Below are 22,124 nucleotides of genomic sequence, written 5' to 3'. Positions count from 1 at the left end.
TGTGAATTTTATCCTCGTTTGTCGACTGTTCAGATGTTGGAGTAGCGTATCTGGGTTGTCGTTTTGATTGAGGACCACAAATACATCATCGACTTTATGATACCAAGAAAGGGGTTTGATGGGGGAAGTCTGTAATGCATCAGCTTCAAACCTGGTCATGAATATTTCGGACGGTAGTGGCGAAAGTGGGTTACCCATAGGCAGGCCATGTGTTTGTTGATAATATTCATCACCCCATCTAAAGTAAGTGGCAGTTATACAGAGACGTAAAAGTTGAATGATATTATCAGTGGTTACATGTAGGTTGGTGGCCAGTGGGGTCTCTAATTCATTGATTTTCTTTTTAAGTATTTGGAGTGTCTGAGCTGTGGGGATATTAGTGAACAGGTCTACTACATCATAGGAAAGAATGGTGCCGGTTGATGGGACGGATGCCAGTTTATGGCAAAAGTCACTGGAGTCGGCAATGAAGGACTCTGCTGATTTTCCTAGTGGTGCCAAATGACGGGTTAAGAATTTTGCTGTATTGTAATATACTGAATCATGGGAACAAACCAATAAGCGATGTGAGAAATTTTCGCAGCTTGGTTTCATGGGTGGCTGTGGGATCTTTCCTGATTCTTTGGTAGGTTTTGGTGTCTTGAAGTAGGTTGTTCACAGTATCCACATAGTCATTGGTGTCCATAATCACAGTAGCTTTACCTTTTCAGCAGGGATGATGGTAATATTGGAGTCTGCTTTCAATTCTTTTAGTGCTAGCTGCTGGGATTTGGATAGGTTATTGGTTTGAGGTTTGGTTTTTAAAAGTATATTCGAGATCTGATGCCTGAGATAATCCACCTTGCCACCTGGTGCTAGTTGACGTAACCCTTTTTCTATATTCGTGATGTAATCGTCATGATTCTTCGGTCTAGAAACAGGAATGAATTTTAGGCCTTTGGATAATAGACAAGGCTCTACAATGCGACAATGGCGACCAGATATTTATAAATGCTAGGTTTCTGGTGAGTGAACATATATCTTGAAGTCCCCAATTAACACTATAGCTATCTGAACTTTTCTCTGTAACGATAAGGTAATCGGCAATGATCCCGGTCGACTGTCACTCTTGTTTACTTCCTGGTTTGAAATTGGGTCAATCACATTGTCCTCTGTGAGGAAATTCTCATTGCGCATGCGCTGTATTTATTGGAAGTTTACGAGACAGCTGACAGCATGGCTAGCAGACGAATCAAACCTATATCGTCTTACTTTACTAGTAAAGTAACTTCGTCTCGCAGCGAGTCTCAGTCGGGGAAAAATGATGATAGTCATGCTACTGACGCTACACCACGTTTTGAAAATTTACTTATGTTTGCACAAGTAAGTTCAAAATGCTGTGTAGAGCCTTGATAGAGTGATTTGGTCATCGGTGAGATTAGTTGAACTTAGGTTAACAACTGTCTTTGTGAGGTACAGATCTACAGATCTTAAGGTCATTGCAGGAATATATGATTGTAAGAGATCATTCAGGTATTTTGGGGCAATGCCATTTAAACATCGAAATGTATAACACAGAATTTTAAATTTGATTCTGTACATGTAACAAACAGGAAGAAAATGGAGTTCTTTGAGAATTGGTGTTATGTGACTGTAACAAGGAACCAGAGATATTATTCTAGCTGCTGTGTTCTGGATCTTTTGGAGTCACAAATCAAGAGAAGTAGGAGCACCAGCCAGTAAACTATTGCATTAATCTATTCTGGAAAGAATCAACGAGGACACCAGGACACCCAATGTTCCGTAGAATGAGATGGCACACTTTAGGTATATGGTTAATATGGGTTTCCATATTAAGGTTGATATCAAACATCACTCCAAGATTTCTTATGCTATTTGAAATTGAAATAGAGAGGTTGCCAACATGGACATAGGTTATACCGCAAAGATCATGTCTAGATTCAGGACCAAGAATTAAAGCTTCAGTTTTCTCATTAAGTTTTCGTTTATTTGCTGTCATCCACAATTTAATTTGTTCATAACACTTTGAAAGTTGGGATTTGGTTGAAGCAGCTGACATTGGTGTAGGCTTGAATATATTTGAGAGTCGTCAGCGTAAAAATGTTTAAGAGTGTGTGAAATAGCTTTATTTAACGTCAGCTTCCACCGAGGTGATATCGCAGACAGGATGTTTAAGAAGGTCATGGTCACTAATAAGTGAACCCAAGTTCCCTGGGGAACTCCACAGGTTAGATCAACAGGAGTAGAGACACAATCATGAACTACAACACTTTGATTTATGTCTGTTAAATATGACCAGAACCAATTCAATGTGTAACCAGCAAGTCCATAGTCATCTTTCAGCCTCGAAAGTAGATTATTGTGGTTGAGGGTATCAAATGCTGCACTCAAATCAAGTAGTACCAACAGAGCAGAATTGCCACTGTCAATACCAATACGTATATCATTGGACACACGAAGAAGAGCAGTTCGGCGCGAAAAGATTATGTAGTGACATGTTTTGAAAGACGAAGACAAACTGCACGTTCTATAACTTTGGAAATAAATGGAAGGTTTGATACTGGGCGGTAGTTCTTTAACTCCTCAGAATTAAGACCTGGTTTCTTCAGCAAAGGTTTAACGAGAGCTGTTTTGAATATTGTAGGCATTCTTGCATCAGTAATACTCAGGTTAACTAATTGTGTAATAACGGGCAAAAAGAGGTCAAGATGATAAAAAATCAGTGTTTTTGGGGCAGGATCGAGCTTACAGGTTGTTGGTTTTGACCTTTTTATCCGCCCACATTTTCATGTGGACGTATATTGTCGTCTCACCTGTAAGTTCGTCCACTCATCCACAATTTATTTGTCCGATTTTGACGAAACTTGAAATATAGGTCTATCTCCCAAAGATCTCGGATCCTTTCGATATTGGCATGTATCAGATCATAACTTCATGGATTATGGCCCCTGATTGTACGAAAATTCACGTTTTTAGCTTGTGGACCCTATAAAGTAACAATTTTGATCCTATTTTGATGAAACCTGAAATGAAATGCATGTTTATAACCCAAAGATCTTGGTTCCTTTTGAAATGGTATATCAATGTTGTGGACCTTCTAGAGGTCACAATTTTCTTCTGATTTTGATGAAACTTGAAATGTAAGTTCATAACCCAAAGATCTTGTTTCCTTTCGATATTCGCGCATATTGGATCGTAACTTCCTGAATTTTGGCCCCTGATTATAAGAAAAATCATGTTATTAGCTTGTGGTCCCTCTAGAGGTCACAATTTTTATCTGATTTAAAAAACGTTTTAGTATATCACTGTTACACCCTAATGATGGTTGAGTTTGAAATTTCGTGAAAATCGGACCAAAACTGTCAGACAAATGGCAAATAGTGTAGTGTCCAAGCTTGTGGACCCTCTAGAGGTCACAATTTTCATCCGATTTTGATGAAACTTGAAATGCATGTTTATAACCCAAAGATCTTGGTTCCTTTCCATATTCGCGCATATCGGATCGTAACTTCCTGAATTATGGCCCTTGATTGTACGAAAAATCGCATTTTGAGCTTGTGGTCCTTATAGAGGTCACAATTTTTATCCGATTTGAAAAAAAACACTAATGATGGTTGAGTTCAAATTTCATGAAAATCGGACAAAAACTAACGGACATAATGGCCACCCCTTGTACACAAATAATGTAAAAATTTGGTATATCAAGGTTGTGGACCCTCTAGAGGTCACAGTTTTTATCCGATTTGGATGAAACTTTAAATATATGTTTTTATCATAAAGATCTTGGTTCCTTTTGATAATCACACACATATGGCCCCCGATGGATTATGGACCCTGATTGGTCAAAAAATCACATTTGAGGTCAAAACTTTTTCCATTTTCAAAAACCGTTTAAATATATCACCATTCCATCATAATGAAGGTTGAAATGAAACTGCCCGACAAAATGGCCGCTCTTTGTAAGCAAATTTTGTATAAATATGTAATACAAAGGTTATGGACCCTCTAGAGGTCACAATTTTTATCCAATTTTGATGAAACTTAAAACATATCTTTATATTCCAATAACACAGTCCATTTTGACATTTGCGGATTTCAGACCCTAACTTTCTGGATTATGGCCCCTGATTTTACAAAAATTTGTTTTTGTTTTTAGCATATTTATCTGAATCTCTTGCAAAATATGGGCTGGTTAGAATAGGCAATACATCAGCCTCAGTAAGAGTTGCAAACTCAATTAAGGGGGGAGGTAGTACTTGATGATACAGGCCTCAATATAGTAGGCGATCGAACCGTCGATCGCCCACCGATCGCCTGGACGAGATTTCAGGAGAACGATAATTTGATCTCCCCGGTTATGTCGGGTGATCGGTAAAAAGTTTATGGGGAACACCAATTTAAATCCACGTTTTAGTTGGCTCAGCAAAATTGTGGCCAACTCACGGAGAATAATGTTGACTAGTTTGATGGTTTCTATAACCAAATAAAAGACGTCCTGATGTCTGAATCTGTGTATTCCAATAAATTCTGTTTAGCGTCTGTCGCAACGTCAAATTCCGGGGAACTTCTTACTGACGTTATGGGACACTCCACTCCTTTTACGGGAATTCCACTAATGTTTGATTTCATATGCTAGCTTTATTTTCGTATTAGAAGAAAGTTTAAATCAAGGCGAACAAAATGATATGACATAACACAGGTTTTAATTTCTTTGACGCAACGGAAAACTATTTTAAAGTTTTCTAAGAAGTATTTAGCGATGAAAATAGTAATTTTATTCAACCACAAGGCCATTATTAAAAAATACGAAACTACCGCTAAACATTGATATCAAAATATTTATTGTTAGTGTTTTGAAACATCCGCGGAAAAGACATCGATCTTGGATTACAACGATGAATAAGCCGTTAAAAGTATTAAAACCTATCCACCATTTTGTTTGCGGTTGTTACAAAAAATGTAACCTACGGATTTTCATAGGCCCATTGTATTTGTGACAGATCTTTTAATTAGTGGGGAAAACCGTATTTTTTCTTTTTCTTAGACAACAAAATGGCGGCATATGGCACACCTACACTAAAATAATAACAAGTTGGTTATAGCAGGAGTAAAACAGTTCTTCAAATTGTATCTTGGATATATTCCCTGAAAAAAATTGGTGCCGTGGACCGTCCAGTGTAGGTACATGGGCGCCAACAATTACTTATTAACGTGATAGAGGCTGCAGTTTTTAGCAGATTTTGTTCAAATTTGGTGGCAATCATTAGGACTGGGAGGTGATTAACCATATTGATTTTTAAATGTGGTGTGAAGCATTGGGATCAAAGACTGTGAACCTTGCTGATTAAGCCCAATCTAGATTTATTATGTGTCCGGAAAAGCTTGTGATGAACACGATAAAGATTAGATTTCTTGAATGCATCTTTATGCCTTATTAGGACACTCTGCTATCTAAGGCTATATTTTTTTAGAGTAGGTATTATGAAACATCTATTTTTACTGTACCCCCAACATATTACCATTTACATGAAAACCTTGTGACAGTGTGGTGAAACCCCTTTCTTCTCCTATTATCGATGGAATCTATTAGTTAAAACTGTTTAATCCTCAATCATTTAACAGTATAAACCATAAGCCTCTGAGAGATAAAAGCCCTTAAAAATATGTACACCTACTAATACATTTAAGCATAACTTTAACCTTGAACATCAACAATAAGCCAATGTAAGTTTATCAGTCACTGACATTTTACTGTAGTCTCATACATAAATCTTAAAGAGGCACAATGACTTGGACAATCACTGACAATTTGAATTGATTAAACTAACATTTTAATCAGGAAAGTTTGCCATATTTGTGACAAATATAAAATTAAGTATATTTATTTTCCTGTTGAAAGTGATAATGACTCTTTAATTTAAGTAATATAAGGGAGTCTTAACCTTACTACTAAGCCACTAGAGAACTTGAACTGCTTGTAACAACATATTTTGGTATACAAAGTACATAATGATTTACTAAATTGTTATTAGTCTGTCCAACAACATTCTGTCTGCTGGGAGAAAGAATAAGTCCTTTATATCATATTTGATACAACCATGATAAGCTTGACTGATTGATTGATGAAAGTATTTTGTGCAGCAACAAAACTATTTTATCTTGGCTCAGACTATATCATCATAATCACATTTAAAGAGACAGATCAATCCATGTTGGAAGCCTTACTGTTTACAGTCCTTGTGTATTTCATACTTCAAGTGTTTTTGGTGTTTCATTTAAAATTCTCACTAAGTAAGGATTATACCTTTTGCACAATGGTGACATTTGATGTCTAGATTGAAATCTTGCTCGTGTATTACTGAGAAAAGTTGAGCTTTCTTCAAATTTAGTATCATTGGGGTCACAGCAGGATGAACCCTGTCGATATTCAGATTTTGCTAGGACCGGGTTGGGTGACGAGTGTTTCCTAAGGCCATTTTACCTGCTGAAGATTTTTGATATGTAACGTTATTTTTAGGTTGGTTCAGTGGCCATTTCCAAATGGCCGCCAAAAATGGACTTTTTTAAAGGAAATATTGAAAGTAGTTGTCTAATATGTGCTAATGTGTGTTTTTATAGGTCGGGGATACCGAATAAGACAAACTTAGATACAAAGGAATAATGGTTATACTACAATGGTGCTTTTTTTGTCATTTGTTTTTAGAAAAATCTGCAGTTTTGCGGGATAATCGTCCATAATTTGTTCATATCTGTGATGTCGGGTTATTCTATCACAGATACCATAGCAACTTAGAACAGCTTGCCAACTTCCCAACTTCCCAACAGGGAAAGGCAACACCCTGGACATCACCCAACCTATTCCATCTTATGGCAACAGTGACCATGACATAGTCCTTCTAGACATGTACTCTACGGTTAAGCGACCAAAACCCATTGGCAGAAAGCTCTACCTCTGGAAACGAGCAGACATGCAAGGAATCAAAGAGGACCTCACTGGATAAATACAGATATTAACAGAGCCATCAGACGGTAATAGAGGGCTTACAAGAAGGCACGCCTTACTAAGAAGAAACAAGACAAGGACCTTTACAAGAAGCTACAGAATTACCTTGAAACTACAGTCAGCAGCGACTATAAGGAAGACTCCCAAGAAATTCTGGACTTACATCAAGAGTAAAGACCAAGAAGCCACTGGAGTAGCACCACTCAAAAACAAGAGTGACGCCCGGTCAAGAGCCAACATACTGACTTCACAGTTTGAATCAGTTTTCACTGCAGAGAATACAACAATCATCCCAGACATAGGACTAAGCAGTGTTCCCACCATGGCATCCATCAAACTTGATTGGAAAGGTGTACATACACTTGAAACTTCTGATGAATCTGAAGCCCTATTATGCAACCGGACTAAACACAGTCCCCTCCTTCATCGTCACAGCCGTAGTCACTGAATTAGCACCTGCCTTTACACAACTCTTCCAGATTTGACTCGACTCAGGCATAGTCCCTAACGATTGGAAGGAAGCTAATATTCAAGAAGGTAGACAGACATCAGCCAGCGAACTACACGCCAGTGTCACTTACCCACATCACATGCAAGATACTGGAGCATATATTGCATAACAGTATAATGCAGCACTTCGACAAGAACAGCATCTTGTGTAATAGTCAGTATCACTGAGACATGACTGATCTCTACCATACAGGAAATAGACTCATCCTTAGCCAATGGAAAACAATAGCACGTCATACTCCTTGTATTGGTCCATGCCCTTCATCAACGATCTTCAAGAATCCATAAAGTCGTCCCATTCCAAGCTTATTGTTGATGACAGTCTCTGCTAGTGGGAAACCAGACAGACTCCGACCTTCTCACTGCATTAGAGACATAGGAAAATACCTGGCAGATTTCCTTCAATCCATCCAAATGTACAGTCATCCGCATTGCTTCAAAGAACAAGAAGATACTATTCAGCACGGCTTAGTCGATATACCCAACACAGATTCTACCAGGAGAGAATATAAGATGACAACTACACCAACTCATTTTTCCCTAGAATAGACAGAGACTGGAACCAGCTCCCTGGAGGAGTCCAGAGCACTCCTTTGGTAGCGATCAACCTCACCAGACTAGAGTCACATTGTGAATAGTTTTAACCTCCACACCCAGTTTTAAACTGTATATTGTCCACTTCTCAACATAAGCTGCCTGTCATCACTATGCCTTGACTTTCATTGAACTATTTATGGTCTGGGAAGATCCTAGTTCAGTACAAAGAAATCTAAGTAGAATAACCAGACATCACAGATATGAACATATCATGGACAGTTATCTGAACAAAAATGCATATTATTCTAAAAACAAACGACAAAAAGCATCATTGCTGTATAACCATTATTCCTTTGTATCTAAGTTCGTCTAATTTGGTATCCCCGACTTATAAAAACATACATTTGAACATATTAGACAACTAGTTTCAATATTTCCTTACTTTTATGATGAAAAAGGTCCATTTTTGTGGGCCATTTTGAAAATGGCCACTGAACCAACCTAAAATGACGTCACATACCAAAAATATCATAGGATTCAGATTCAGCAGCCAAAATGGCCTTAGAAAACACTTGTCACGTGGGATATCAATATATGTTGATGTCATTTGCCTATCCCTATTTTTGTGACCTTCTGTTCCGGAGTTACTCCCCCTTTTCCAGATACCTTGTTTATGTGATAAAGGCTATAGATTTTAACAGATTTGGTGTGAACCTTTGGAGTCATGAGATGATGTACCATATTGATATTCAGCGTTCTGTGACTTCCTGTTCAGGAGTTAACTCCCCATTGTCGAACATCATGTTAAAACGCGATAGAGTTCTTTTCAAATTTGATGTTAGGCGACATTCCATTCTAGAGTTACCTCCACTTTTTCAAAAACCTTGAGAGAGTCTACAGTTTTAAATGTTTCTTTTTTATTTAAATTTGTTGCAAAGTGTTGGCTCTTCTACATGACAAAGCCTATCAAAAGATGACCCTATCGATTATTCTCGTTCCATTTCTAGAAATATATTTAAACCACTGGGCTGGTGGACTTTGAACCCAAGTTAATCAACCGAGTGCTAACAGGTGCCATGTATGAGGGAGCGTATTTGTTCAAGAACAATTGGTACCATTTATCATCTTGTAGCGATGGGTGTCATGAATTCTACAGTTTTGTTTTGTTTTTTTGGTATTTTTTTTAGATCATCGGACACCTGGCAGGATATGTCTTACTGTTTCTAGAATAACTGATACTATACTTCTCAGCAGGGGAATATATAAATGGGTTCGTCCGTCTGTCTGTCTGTCCGTCACACTTTTTGGGACACAATAACTCTCCTTCTAATTGACCTAGAATGTTCAAACTTGGTGTAGGTGTTTATTAGGTCAATGCCTTGATGGAGTTCGAAGATGAGCATTTTCGGCTTAGGGTAAGCAGAGATAAGCAATTTGATTGGTTGATGCTTTGGGACACGATAACTTTAGTTCTAATTAAGTGAGAGAGATGAAACTTGGTGTATAGTTTCATTACATCAATACCTTGACTAAGTTCGATAATGAGCATTTTCTGCTCAGGGCACGCAGAGCGATAAGCAATTTGATTGGCCGAGACTTTGGAACACAATAACCCTCCTTCTAATTGAGCTAGAATGTTCAAACTTGGTGTAGGTGTTTATTAGGTCAATGCCTTGATGGAGTGTGAAGATAAGCATTTTCTGCTAAGGATAAGCAAAGATAAGCAATTTGATTGGTTGATGCTTTGGGACACGATAACTTTAGTTCCAATTAAGTGAGAGTGATGAAACTTGGTGTATAGTTTCATTAAATCAATGCCTTGACTAAGTTCGATGATGAGCATTTTCTGCTCAGGGTAAGCAGAGCGATAAGCAATTTGATTGGCCGAGACTTTGGAACACAATAACTCTCCTTCTAATTGAGCTAGAATGTTCAAACTTGGTGTAGGGGTTTATGAGGTCAATGCCTTGATGGAGTGCGAAGATCAGCATTTTCTGCTTAGGGTAAGCAGAGATAAGCAATTTGATTGGTTGATGCTTTGGAACACGATAACTTTAGTTCTAATTAAGTGAGAGTGATGAAAATTGGTGTATAGTTTCATTACATCAATGAGAATTTTCTGCTAAGGCTAACAAGCAATAAGCATTTTGATTGGTCAAACTCTTCTTCTAATTGAGGTAGAATGTTTAAACTTGATGTAGATGTTCGTCTTGACTGAGTTCAATGATTAACATATCGAGCTACAGTTAAGCAGAGATAAGCAATTTCCTGCTTTGGGACAAGATAACTTTGATTCTATCTGATAGAGAGTGATGAAACTTAGTGTATAGTTGATAATCAGTTTGATTGCTTGATACTTTGGAAAAAAATAGATGTGCGATTAATTAATATGTGTCATCTATTTATTTGGGGATTTCGGCGGGGGACATCAGCCTCACAGTTGGCTTGTTTTTTTATATGACCACATTTTCATGTGAACATATATTGTTGTCGCCCCAGTTTGTGCGGATGTCCATCCGTCAGTCCACAATCTGTTTGTGGACACTCTACAGGTCACAATTTTTATCTGATTTTGATGTAACTTGAAATATAGTTCTATCTCCCAAAGATCTTGGTTCCGTTCGGTGACACTCTAGAGGTCACAATTTTCATCCGAATTTGATGAAACTTGAAATGTATGTTTATAACCCAAAGATCTCGGTTCCTTTCGATATACCCGCATATCAGATCGTAACTTCCTGGATTATGGCCCCTGATTGTGCATAAAATCGCTTGTGTAGTTTTTCTAGAGGTAACAATTTTTATCCAATTTAAAAAAAAAGGTTCAAATATATCTCTGTTACACTATAATAACAATTGAGTTCGAATTTCATGAAAATCAGACCAAAACTGCCAGACAAAATGGCTGGTCCTCGCACACAAATCGTGTAAAAGTATGGTTTATCAAGGTTGTGAACCATGGGTTCCACGTCGGCCATATATGCCAGTCAAGGCATAGGGCTATGGGAAATGGCCATAATTAGATCTGACTCATCTCTCATTTCGTATGCCGGGAGGGGGGGGGGGGTGTAATTAATGATGAGTGTCTGGTAGTAGAACAGTTAAAGTTAATTAATATGTGGGAATCTTATCAAAGGCGTGAAGCTTGTTGGTCATTTACTATTTGATCACCCAGGTGTCAAAAGAATTTTCTAGAACAAATCCGCTTTACCACGATAATGGTCACGCACAATGTAAACAAGTTTATTATGATCTTCGAAATAAGGTTAATCAGATATAAAGTACTGCTCTTCGAATCCAACCAGCTGTCATATTAGATAAAATCAGCATAGAAATTATGTAAATAATCTACAACATACTGTTGGAAGCAAAATGCATTACAATATTTTTACAGCGGTATTATGGCCTAGTGGGTATTGTAGAATTAAATGTAGAGATTGGTTAACTTGCTTACCGAAGAATGACAAAAAATACGTTTTCCAGTGCTATTGTGTAGCAATATTGACAATTCCATGTGTTGCAAAAATGTCATGTATATATGATTACTAGCTGTGAAGTTAGTTATTTGTTGGGGGGGTTGGATGGCTGAATGGTTAACATGTGCGCGCTGTATCAAAAAGTCTGTCATTGAGTCAACTGGCGTGGTTTCAATTCCCCGGTTGGCAGTTCTCACTATAAAAGTTAAAAACTAGATAATTTAAAGGCAATTTGCTGATCATGAAATTTCATTCAAATTGATCCACTATGAACCGAGAACAAATTGATTGAATATCCGCCTAGCCTTGATCATCATTACTAAAGTCAGTACGATAAATAGCATAGTCTTGATTATCCATTTAATCGTTAAATCGTGAAGGAAAGTTATGCAGTAAATTGGCTCACAATCCACTAAAGATCGCAGGCCAGCGATGCCATCTAGAGTTGATTATGGTCTGGATAGGTTAATTAATGTCTAATTAATAATTTAGATAACATTTCAGGCCTAAAGAAAGACCTGCAATAGACAGATTTAGCTCTTGCATAATGTATGTTTAATTAATATGTATCATCTATTTATTTTGGGATTTCAGAGGGTGACATCACCCTCACTGTAGGCTTGTTACACTTAAGAAACGTTAGATGCTATAAAAGATGATTTTGTGGTAGCCATGACTTTGTTTTTTAACCACTCCTACTTCTGGTTGTCACCGTATCAAGTTCATTATGACTTGGATTTCATCAAAGTTTATGTTTTTGTCCCCCGCCTTTTGAAGAAAGCAGGGGACTATTAAAATGAGTTCGTCCGTCTGTCTGTCCGTCCGTCTGTCTGTTCGTCCGTCCGTCCGTCCGTCTGTCTGACCGTCACACTTTTTGGGACACAATAACTCTCCTTCTCATTGACCTAGAATGTTCAAACTTGGTGTAGGTGTTTATTAGGTCAATGCCTTGATGGAGTTCGAAGATGAGCATTTTCTTCTTTGGGTAAGCAGAGATAAGCAATTTGATTGGTTGATGCTTTGGGACACGATAACTTCGAAGATGAGCATTTTCTGCTTAGGGTAAGGAGAGCGATAAGCAATTTGATTGGCCGAGAATTTGGAACACAATAACTCTCCTTCTAATTGAGGTAAAATGTTCAAACTTGGTGTAGGTGTTTATTAGGTCAATGCCTTGATTGAGTGTGAAGATGAGCATTTTCTGCTTAGGGTAAGTAGAGATAAGCAATTTGATTGGTTGATGCTTTGGGACACGATAACTTTAGTTCCAATTAAGTGAGAGTGATGAAACTTGGTTTATAGTTTCATTACCTCAATACCTTGCCTAAGTTCGATGATGAGAATTGTCTGCTAAGGCTAAGGAGCAATAAACATTTTGATTGGTAAGACTTTGGAACATAACAACTCTGCTTCTAATTGAGGTAGAATGTTTAAACTTGATGTAGATGTTCGTCTTGACTGAGTTCAATGATTAACATATCGAGCTTAAGCTAAGCAGAGATAAGCCATTTCCTTTGTCGATGCTTTGGGACAATATAACTTTGATTCTATCTGATAGAGAGTGATGAAACTTAGTGTATAGTTGATAATTAGTTTGATTGCTCGATACTTTTGAAAAAAATAGACGTGCGATTAATTAATATGTGTCATCTATTTATTTGGGGATTTCGGCGGGGGACATCAGCCTCACTGTTGGCTTGTTTAATTGGTTTTGGATTCCTCTCTATTTATTCTTCCACACCGAACAAAGTTAGGGAGGGATATTGAAATGGGTTCCGTTCGCATGTCGGTGCATCGCGATTTCGTTTCCAGAACATCTCTCATAAACCGTGCAAGATATCTTTTTGAAACTTTGTACACACATCAACCTATTACATTGGTTGTGCCTTTTGCTATTTAGGAATTTGTGGGATTTATATTTTTTGTGTTTCCATGGAAACAAATTTGACTTAGTTTTTCGGTGTACAATTTTTTTTCCGGAGCATCTCTCATAAACCATGCAAGATATCTTTTTGAAACTTTGTACACACATCAACCTATTACAGTAGTTGTGCCTTTTACTATGTAGGAATTTTTGGGATTATATTTTTGGTTTTCCCATAGAAAACAATTTGACTTAGTTTTTGGTTTACAATTTTGTTTCTGGAGCATATCTCAAAAATCATTCAAGATATCTTTATGGAACTTTGTACAAACATTAACCTGTTACAGTAGTTGTGCCTTTTGCTAATTTGGAATTTCTCGGATTTAATAATTTTTGTGTTTCCATGGAAACATATTGACTTAGTTTTTGGTGTACAATTTTGTTTCCGTGGCATATCTCATAAACCGTTCATGATATCTTTTTACATCAACCAATTACAGTAGTTATGCCTTTTGCTATTTAGAAATTTTTGGGATTTATATTTTTTGTGTTTCTATGGGAACAAATTTGACTTAGTTGTGTACAATTTTGTTTCTGAAGCATATCTCATAAACCGTTCAAGATATCTTTATGAAACTTTGTATAAACATCAACCTATTATAGTTGTGCATTTTACTAATTTTCTTGTGTTTCCATGGAAACAAATTTCTCTATTGAATGATTTTTGAATTTTTACTACACATTTGATTACACACAGAAACAAATTTCTGTATTGAATGATTTTTGAATTTTTACTACACATTTTTGGTATATAATTATATTCTAAAGAATATCTCAGAAACTGTTCAAGTTAACTTTATAACACTTTTACATTCATCAATTTTACATTCTGATCACCGTCTTTCTGTCCCGATTTCGTTTCCAGAGCATATTAAATTATCCATTTGAGAATTTTTTTTCAAACTTTGTACAAACATCAGCCTATTATAGTATTTTATTTTCTGATGTATAAACTTATTGTTTAACATACAGTAGCTGATTGAGGTAGGCAAAGGTTGTTATGCAAACCTTACAGGGAGTAGCGACCCTGCCTTGCCGAGCTACTGTGATCAAAGTATAAATCTCCTGACCAGACCCATTGATATTCCAAGAAGTTGTTTTTATACGGCCACATTTTCATGTGGACGTATATTGTCATCGCCCCTGTCCGTCTGTCCACAATTTGTTTGTGGGCACTCTACAGGTCACAATTCTCTTACGATTTTGACAACTTGAAATATAGGTTTATCTCCAAAAGATCTCAGTTCCTTTCGATATTGGCATGTATTGGATCAAAACTTCATAGATTATGGCCCCTGATTGTACGAAAAATCACATTTTTAGCTTGTGAACACTCTAGAGGTCACAATTTTCATCTGATTTTCATGAAACTTGAAATGCATGTTTATAACCCAAAGATTTGGGTTCCTGTTGATATTTGCACATATCGAATCGTGACTTCCTGAATTATGGCCCCTGATTGTATGAAAAATCGCGTTTTTAGCTTGTGGGCCCTCTAGAGGTCACATTTATTATCTGATTTTAAAAAAAACGCTCAAATATATCTCTGTGACACCGTAATGATGGTTGAGTTCGAATTTTGTGAAAATCGGACCAAAACTGCCGGACAAAATGGCCGCCCCTCGTACGCTAATAGTGTAAAAATATGGTATATCATGGTTATGGACCCTCTAGAGGTCACAATTTTGATCCGATTCTTGGGAAACCTGAAATACATGATTAAAACCCAAAGATCTTGGTTGGATCGTAACTTCCTGAATCATGACCCTTGATTATACAAAAAAAATCGCATTTTTAGCTTGTGGTCCCTCTAGAAGTAACAATTTTTATTTGATTTCACAAACCGTTAAAATATATTACCGTTACACCCTAATGATGGTTGAGTTCGAATTTCGTGAAAATCGGACCAAAACTGCCAAGACAAAATAGTGTAAATATATGGTGTATATATCAAGGTTGTGGACCCTCCAGAGGCCACAATTTTGATCCGATTTGGATGAAACTTAAGTACGTGTTTATAACCCAAAGATCTTGGTTCTTTTCAATATTTGCGCATATCAAATCTAGTCTACCTGAATTATGGCCCCTGGTTGTTCGACAAACCATGTTTTTAGCTTGTAGTTCCTCTCGAGGTCACAATTTTTATCCGATTTAAAAAAAAACATTTGAATATATCTCTTTTACACCCTAATCTTGGTTCTTTTCGATATTCATGCATATCGAATTGTAATTATGACCCTTGATTGTACAGAAAGTTGCATTTTTTAGCGCGTGGTCCCTCTAGAGGTCACAATTTTTATACAATTTTGAAAAGCGTTTAAATTATAATTATACCCTAATGACAGTTGAGTTTGAATATATAACCGAAACTGCCTGACAAAATGGCCGCTCCTTGTACACAAATAGTATAAAAGTATGTAATACCAAGAAGCGAAGAAGCCGGTTGAATTTTAACGATTTCGACTAATTACTTCTAGAGGTATGGCCCTTGTTTCACTTTTTTGGACCTTGTGAATGCTTGAACGACAAAAGTAATCATCCATGTCAACTTTCAAACGATAAAAATTATAATCTGATCTGTATGAAATTGTCTTGTAAATGCCCCCAATTACCTACAAAAGAATAGATATTCGACAACCTTTGTCGACCACTTGGACGATTTAGCTGATGTGGGCATGTTTCTGTTGCCTGGCAACCTATCTTTTTTAAAATCAAAATATCGTCATCTACCACTCTCCCTACCCATTTTTAGTGACAGCTGGTTTATTTTAATTATAAATCAGTACAGAAACAGACATGAGCTGTAAATAGACCTATGGAGAAAAAACCCATTAATTAAATTTACATGATTAAAATTATATTTACAGGTTAAATACAAGAATTTGTGAAGGATAAAATATAAATTGATCATAGATGAACGTATTTATGATGGAAAGAAGAAGAAGAATATTTTCTTGATGATTCAACAGTCTAACTGGTAAGAAATATTTAATTAGCAGTAAATGATCGTGTCATTTTACTTAAAGAAAATAAATGTAACTTGTTGAAAACCATTATATTCCTTAACATGATTGACACTTATTTCTTGTATCATAAACTGTCTATTGTATATCTCAGATCTGTCTCAAATTTTGCCTACAATCTATAGTGTCAAAAGACCCAGTAGGGTTATTCGAGAGAATTGCAAAATAATAACCAGCTGTCTGTAATGGAAGAAAGTCATTAGGACAGACTGTACCCGGCACAAGATGTCATATTTGCTGTCTTATCATTTGATGTTTTGATTGATACCTCACTGGCAATTGATTGCTTTCGTCACACAATATAAATTCTGTTGTTACATGTACAGTATCCATTTTTGAATTGTCATCAATGCACATTCATTGTAAATTTGTTCTTTTAACTGTCTTAGGTAGGTCTAGTTTCAAATTCTGATTTTCTAACAGTAGTTTTATGGGTCTTAAACAGCTTTTAGAAGGAAATCAAAATCCATCATGGTAAAATATTGTTCAGCCAGATAAGATATTTTAAATGAAGTGAATGTCTTATTTGAAATAATTGTTGTTTGAGTTGAAACATGGATTATTTTGTGTACATTTTGTTAAACAGTTTTTAGTTTGTTGTTAAATCAAAATACATCATTACAAATATTGTTCAGCTGGTAAACAATTGTTTTTGAGAATTGAGTGATGTCAGTATTGTATTAATGAATACATGCCTTTTTCGAAAATTCTGTCGAGATTGACCTTAAATTTATATACTGAGTACTGTACTTTAATTCATGAGTGGCACAGTGTGTACGTAATCTTATAAATTATATGTTAGCCTACTCTTTGGTGTTCTGATGTAGTAACAGCAATGAACAATTATTTCTAAATTCATGCAAGTAAATAATATTAGGGCCGCAGAAAGCAACTCTTGATTGGTTGGGGGGGGGGGGCTACCGTCCTAGGACTTTAGCCGAGGGTCCAGAGACCACCAAGGCCCTAGAAACTCTTGGGGGTCTAGATCATCAGAAACGCTTTCTAAGCGATTTCTGGCTAGTAAAATTACCCAGCATTGAAGTTTTTATGTTTTTTAAATCGCTTACCATGAAAGCACTGCAGGCGATTGTGATTTCCTGAACTGGACAAATATACACAATAATACCAAGATTGTGGACACGCTAGAGGTCACTATTTTTATCTGTTTTGGACGAAACTTACAATTAGTCCTGCAGCCAAAATTTCTAGCTTGCTTAGAAACACATTTCCGCTACAAGGTCTTCCCTTAATAAACAAACTATACATTTTTGGAAAGCTTATAACTCCAGGAACACAAATCCAGAGAGTTCCAAGCAAAATGTTTGCACTAACTCAATTTAGGGCCAGATGAAAATTGTGATAATTTTTAAGTAAATGCTATATTTATACTAACAATTGAAGACTCCAGGGGAAAAACTGGTGATGTCACGTTTTCTGACTTTTGAGTAAATGGAAATTTCCAGTTTAAACACTCATTTCTTCAGTTTGGAAGAGTTTTTTTTTTAAATATTGCAAGTTTCTATGAAGAATCATGCATTTAGTGAGAACATTTAAGCTGGTGCACACTCCCATAGCATTCCTATGGTGTATTTTGGGCATTTGATTTGGCTGACCATGGTTTGGACATCACCAGTTTTTCCCTTTTATGCCTTTCAAAAAACCCTCTGTAGAGAGTGACATGTCCAGTTGTTCCATACAATATTTATGGAGAAGAAAGAAGGGACCATGGGGTAAAATCATGAGGAAGTAATCGAACAAAAGCATAAATGTGGACATCACCAGTTTTTATACGCCCACATGGAAATGTGGTCGTATATTGCCGTTGCCCTTGTCTGTCCGTCAAGTCCATCGTCCACAATTTCTTGTGAACACTCTACAGACTATATTTATCATCTGATTTTTTTAAAATTGATATATGTTGTTTGCATTAGTGAGATGAAGAAGCCTATTTAATTTCACTAATTTAATTTATAACTTCCGTTAATTTCTTCTGGAGTTATGGCCCTTGTTTCACTTCGTTGCACCTTGTGAACGCTCTTACGACAAAAGTTATTATCCGATCTTTATGAAATTTATATGCATCATTTAAATTAGTAAAACAAAGAAGCCTATTGAATTTCAGTTATTTCCCTTAATTACATCTAGAGTTATGGCCCTTGTTTCACTTTGTTGAATCTTTTGAACGCTCTAATGACAACAGTTACCATCCGATCTGTTTGAAATTGATATGCATCATTTAAATTAGTGAATGGAAGAATCCTATTGAATTCCAGCAATTTCCATTAATTACGCCATGAGTTATGGCCCTTGTTTCACTTTGTTGTACCTTGTGAATGCTGTAACGGCAAAAGTTATTATCCGATCTGTATGAAATTTATATGCATCATTTAATTTCAGCAATTTCCGTTAATTACATCTAGAGTTATGGCCCTTGTTTCACTTTGTTGAATCTTGTGAACGCTCTAATGACAACAGTTATCATCCGATCTGTTTGAAATTGATATCCGGCATTTAAATTAGTGCAACGAAGAAGCCTATTAAATTTCAGCAATTTCCGTTAATTACACTGTGAGTTATAGCCCTTGTTTCACTTTGTTGTACCTTGTGAATGCTCTAGCGACAAAAGTTATTATCCGATCTGTATGAAATTTATATGTATTGTTTAAATTAGTAAAAGGAACAAGCCTATTGAGTTTCAGCAAATTTCTGTTAATTACATCTGGAGTTATGGCCCTTGTTTAACTTTGTTGAATTTTGAGAACGCTTGAACAACAAAAGTTATCACCTAATCTGTATGAAATTCATATGCATCATTTGAATTAGTAAAATGAAGACGCCTATTGAATGTCAGCAATTTCCGTCAATTACTTTTAGAGTTATGGCCCTTGTTTGACTTTGTTGAACCTTGTGAACGTTCGAACGACAAAAGTTATCATCCGATCTGTATGAAATTTATATGCATTATTTGAATTAGTAAAACGAAAAAGCCTGTCAAATTTCAACAATTTCTGTAGATTACTTCCAGAGTTATGGCCCTTGTTTTAGTTTTTAGAACCTTGTGAACCCTCAAACGACGAAAATTATAATGTCATCTGTATGAAATTGTCTATTAAATTCCCCTAATCACCTACACACAAATAATAATTATGCGACAACCCTTGTCGACTGCTCGGACAATTTAGCTGCTGTGGGCGTATGTTTTGTTGCCTGGCAACCTATATTTTCCCTTGTGGTCTTAAATTGTGAAGTTGACATAAAATCGAATATTGGCGAAAACACACCAATGCCTTCATCCTCGGTAAAGAATATGCTATTAGTTAAATTTTGATATTAACTAAAATGCACAAAACATAATGGACAAGGAAACATACAGAATTTGGAAAATTCATTCATGGTAATAGAGAGTTATCTCCCTTTCTGTCAAATGTCTGCCATTGATAACAGTATTTCATGTGCCTGTTGACTGCTGATGTTGTATGACGCACAAGACAATGTGTGAGCACACAAGCCCAATATTTATATCGTTAATGGGGTCCCAGTGGACTGCAAGGGTTGCTGAGCGGGTGTTTACGCAGAAATTATGGGCGGAGTGCCTAGTCTGATGAACAAGGAGATATGTTTGACATTGGTTGAGCAATATGTCTATGAAGTAAAGGAGACCAGACTCTGTCCGTAGTTTTGTAAATCGCATTGAAAACACTTGATTTTTATACACCCACATTTTCATGTGGACGTATATTGTCGTTGTCCGTGTTTGTGGACACTCTAAAGGTCACAATTTTTATCCGATTTCAACGAAACTTCAAAAATATGGGTTTATCTCCCTAAGATCTCAGTTCCTTTTGATATTGGCATGTATCGGACAGTAACTTCATGGATTATGGCCCCTGATTGTACGTAAAATGACGTTTTTAGCTTGTGGACCCTATACAGGTCACAATATTTATCTGGTTTTGTTGAAACTTGAAATGTAAGTTTATAACCCAAAGATCTCAGTTCCTTTCGATATTCGCGCATATCGGACTGTAACATCCTGAATTATGGCCCCTGATTGTACAAAAAATCACGTTTTTAGCTTGTGGACCCTATAGAGGTCATAATTTTTATCTGATTTAAAGAAAACATTTTAGTATATCAGCGTTACACCCTAAGGATGGTTGAGTTCGAATTTCGTGAAAATCGGCCCAAAATGACAGACAAAATGGCCGCCCCTCGTTCTCAAATAGCATAAAAATATCGTATATCAAAGTTGTGGACCCTCTAGAGCTCACAATTTTCTTTTGATTTTGACGAAACTTGAAATATAAGTTTATAACCCAAATATCTTTTTTCCTGTCGATATTCGCGCATATCGGACTGTAACTTCCTGAATTATGGCCCCTGATTGTACGAAAAATCACGTTATTAGCTCGTGGACCCTATAACCGTCATAATTTTTATCCGATTTAAAAAAACGTTTGAATATATCACCGTTAAACCCTAAAGATGGTTGAGTATGAATTTCGTAATAATCGTACCAAAACTAACAGACAAAATTGCGGCCCCTTGTACACAAATAGCGTAAAAATATGGTATATCAATGTTGTGGACCCTCTAGAGTTCACAATTTTCTTCTGATTTTGATGAAACTTGAAATGTAAGTTTATAACCCAAAGATCTTGGTTCCTTTCGATATTCGCGCATATCGGATAGTAACTTCCTGAATTATGGCCCCTGATTGTATGAAAAATCGCGTTTTTAGCTTGAGGTCCCTCTAGATGTCACTATTATTATCCGATTTAAAAAAACGTTCAAATATATCACCTTTACACCGTAATTTTGGTTGAGTTCCAATTTCGTGAAAATCGGACCAATATTGCTGGACAAAATGGCGCCCCTCATACACAATTAGTGTAAACATCTGGTATATCAGAGTTGTGGACCCTCTAGATGAAACTTGAAATGCATGTTTATTACCCAAGGATCTTGGTTCCTTTCGATATTGGGGCATATCAGATAGTAACCTCCTGAATTATGGCCCCTGATTGTATGAAAAATCATGTTTTTAGCTTGCTGTCCCAGTTCCCAGTTTTTATCCGATTTAAAAAAACATGTGAATATATCACCATTACACACTAAGATCTTGGTTCCTTTTGATAATTGCATATATTCGAACCTAACTTCCTGGATTATGCCTCCTGATTGTTTGAAAAATCGCATTTTTAGCTTGCGGATTCGCTAGAGGTCACAATTTTTTTTCCCGATTTTAAAAACTGTTTAAATATTTCACCATTCCACCATAATGAAGGTTGAATTCAAATTTCGGGAAAATCGAAATGAAACTGCCCGACAAAATGGCCGCTCTTTGTATGCAAATTGTGTAAAAGTATGCAATACCGAGGTTGTGGACCCTCTAGTGGTCACAATTTTTATCCAATTCTGATGAAACTTAAAACATATATTTGTATCCCAAAGTTCCAGTCCCTTTTGATATTTGCGTATTTCAGACCATAACTTTCTGGATTATTGCCCCTGATTGTACAAAAAATTTTTTTTGTTTTTAGCTTGTTCTCTATCCATCTCTTGCAAAATGTGGGCGTATCCTGCCTGGCAGCCGCTGGTTTCCATTAAAAGTTTAAAAGGGTATGTGGTGGGGGCCACACCCACATACC

General features: G+C 36.5%; 1 long non-coding RNA gene across 8 annotated transcripts in view; it reads left to right on the top strand.

Annotated features, from left to right (window-relative positions):
• Positions 1-22,124, top strand: part of LOC126831756 (uncharacterized) — an 85,763-nt gene that overhangs the window by 28,418 nt on the left and 35,221 nt on the right. For all 8 annotated transcript variants that reach the window (XR_007684324.2, XR_007684298.1, XR_007684307.1 and 5 more), the window contains one exon: positions 16,318-16,427. This is a non-coding gene — a long non-coding RNA (uncharacterized LOC126831756). The remainder of the gene's footprint in view (positions 1-16,317; positions 16,428-22,124) is intronic.

This window comes from Patella vulgata, chromosome 1 (assembly GCF_932274485.2).
Source record: "Patella vulgata chromosome 1, xgPatVulg1.2, whole genome shotgun sequence".
In the NCBI taxonomy this organism is placed as follows: domain Eukaryota; kingdom Metazoa; phylum Mollusca; class Gastropoda; family Patellidae; genus Patella; species Patella vulgata.
Note: the sequence above shows the minus strand (reverse complement) of the source record. Positions and strands in the feature narration are given on the sequence as shown.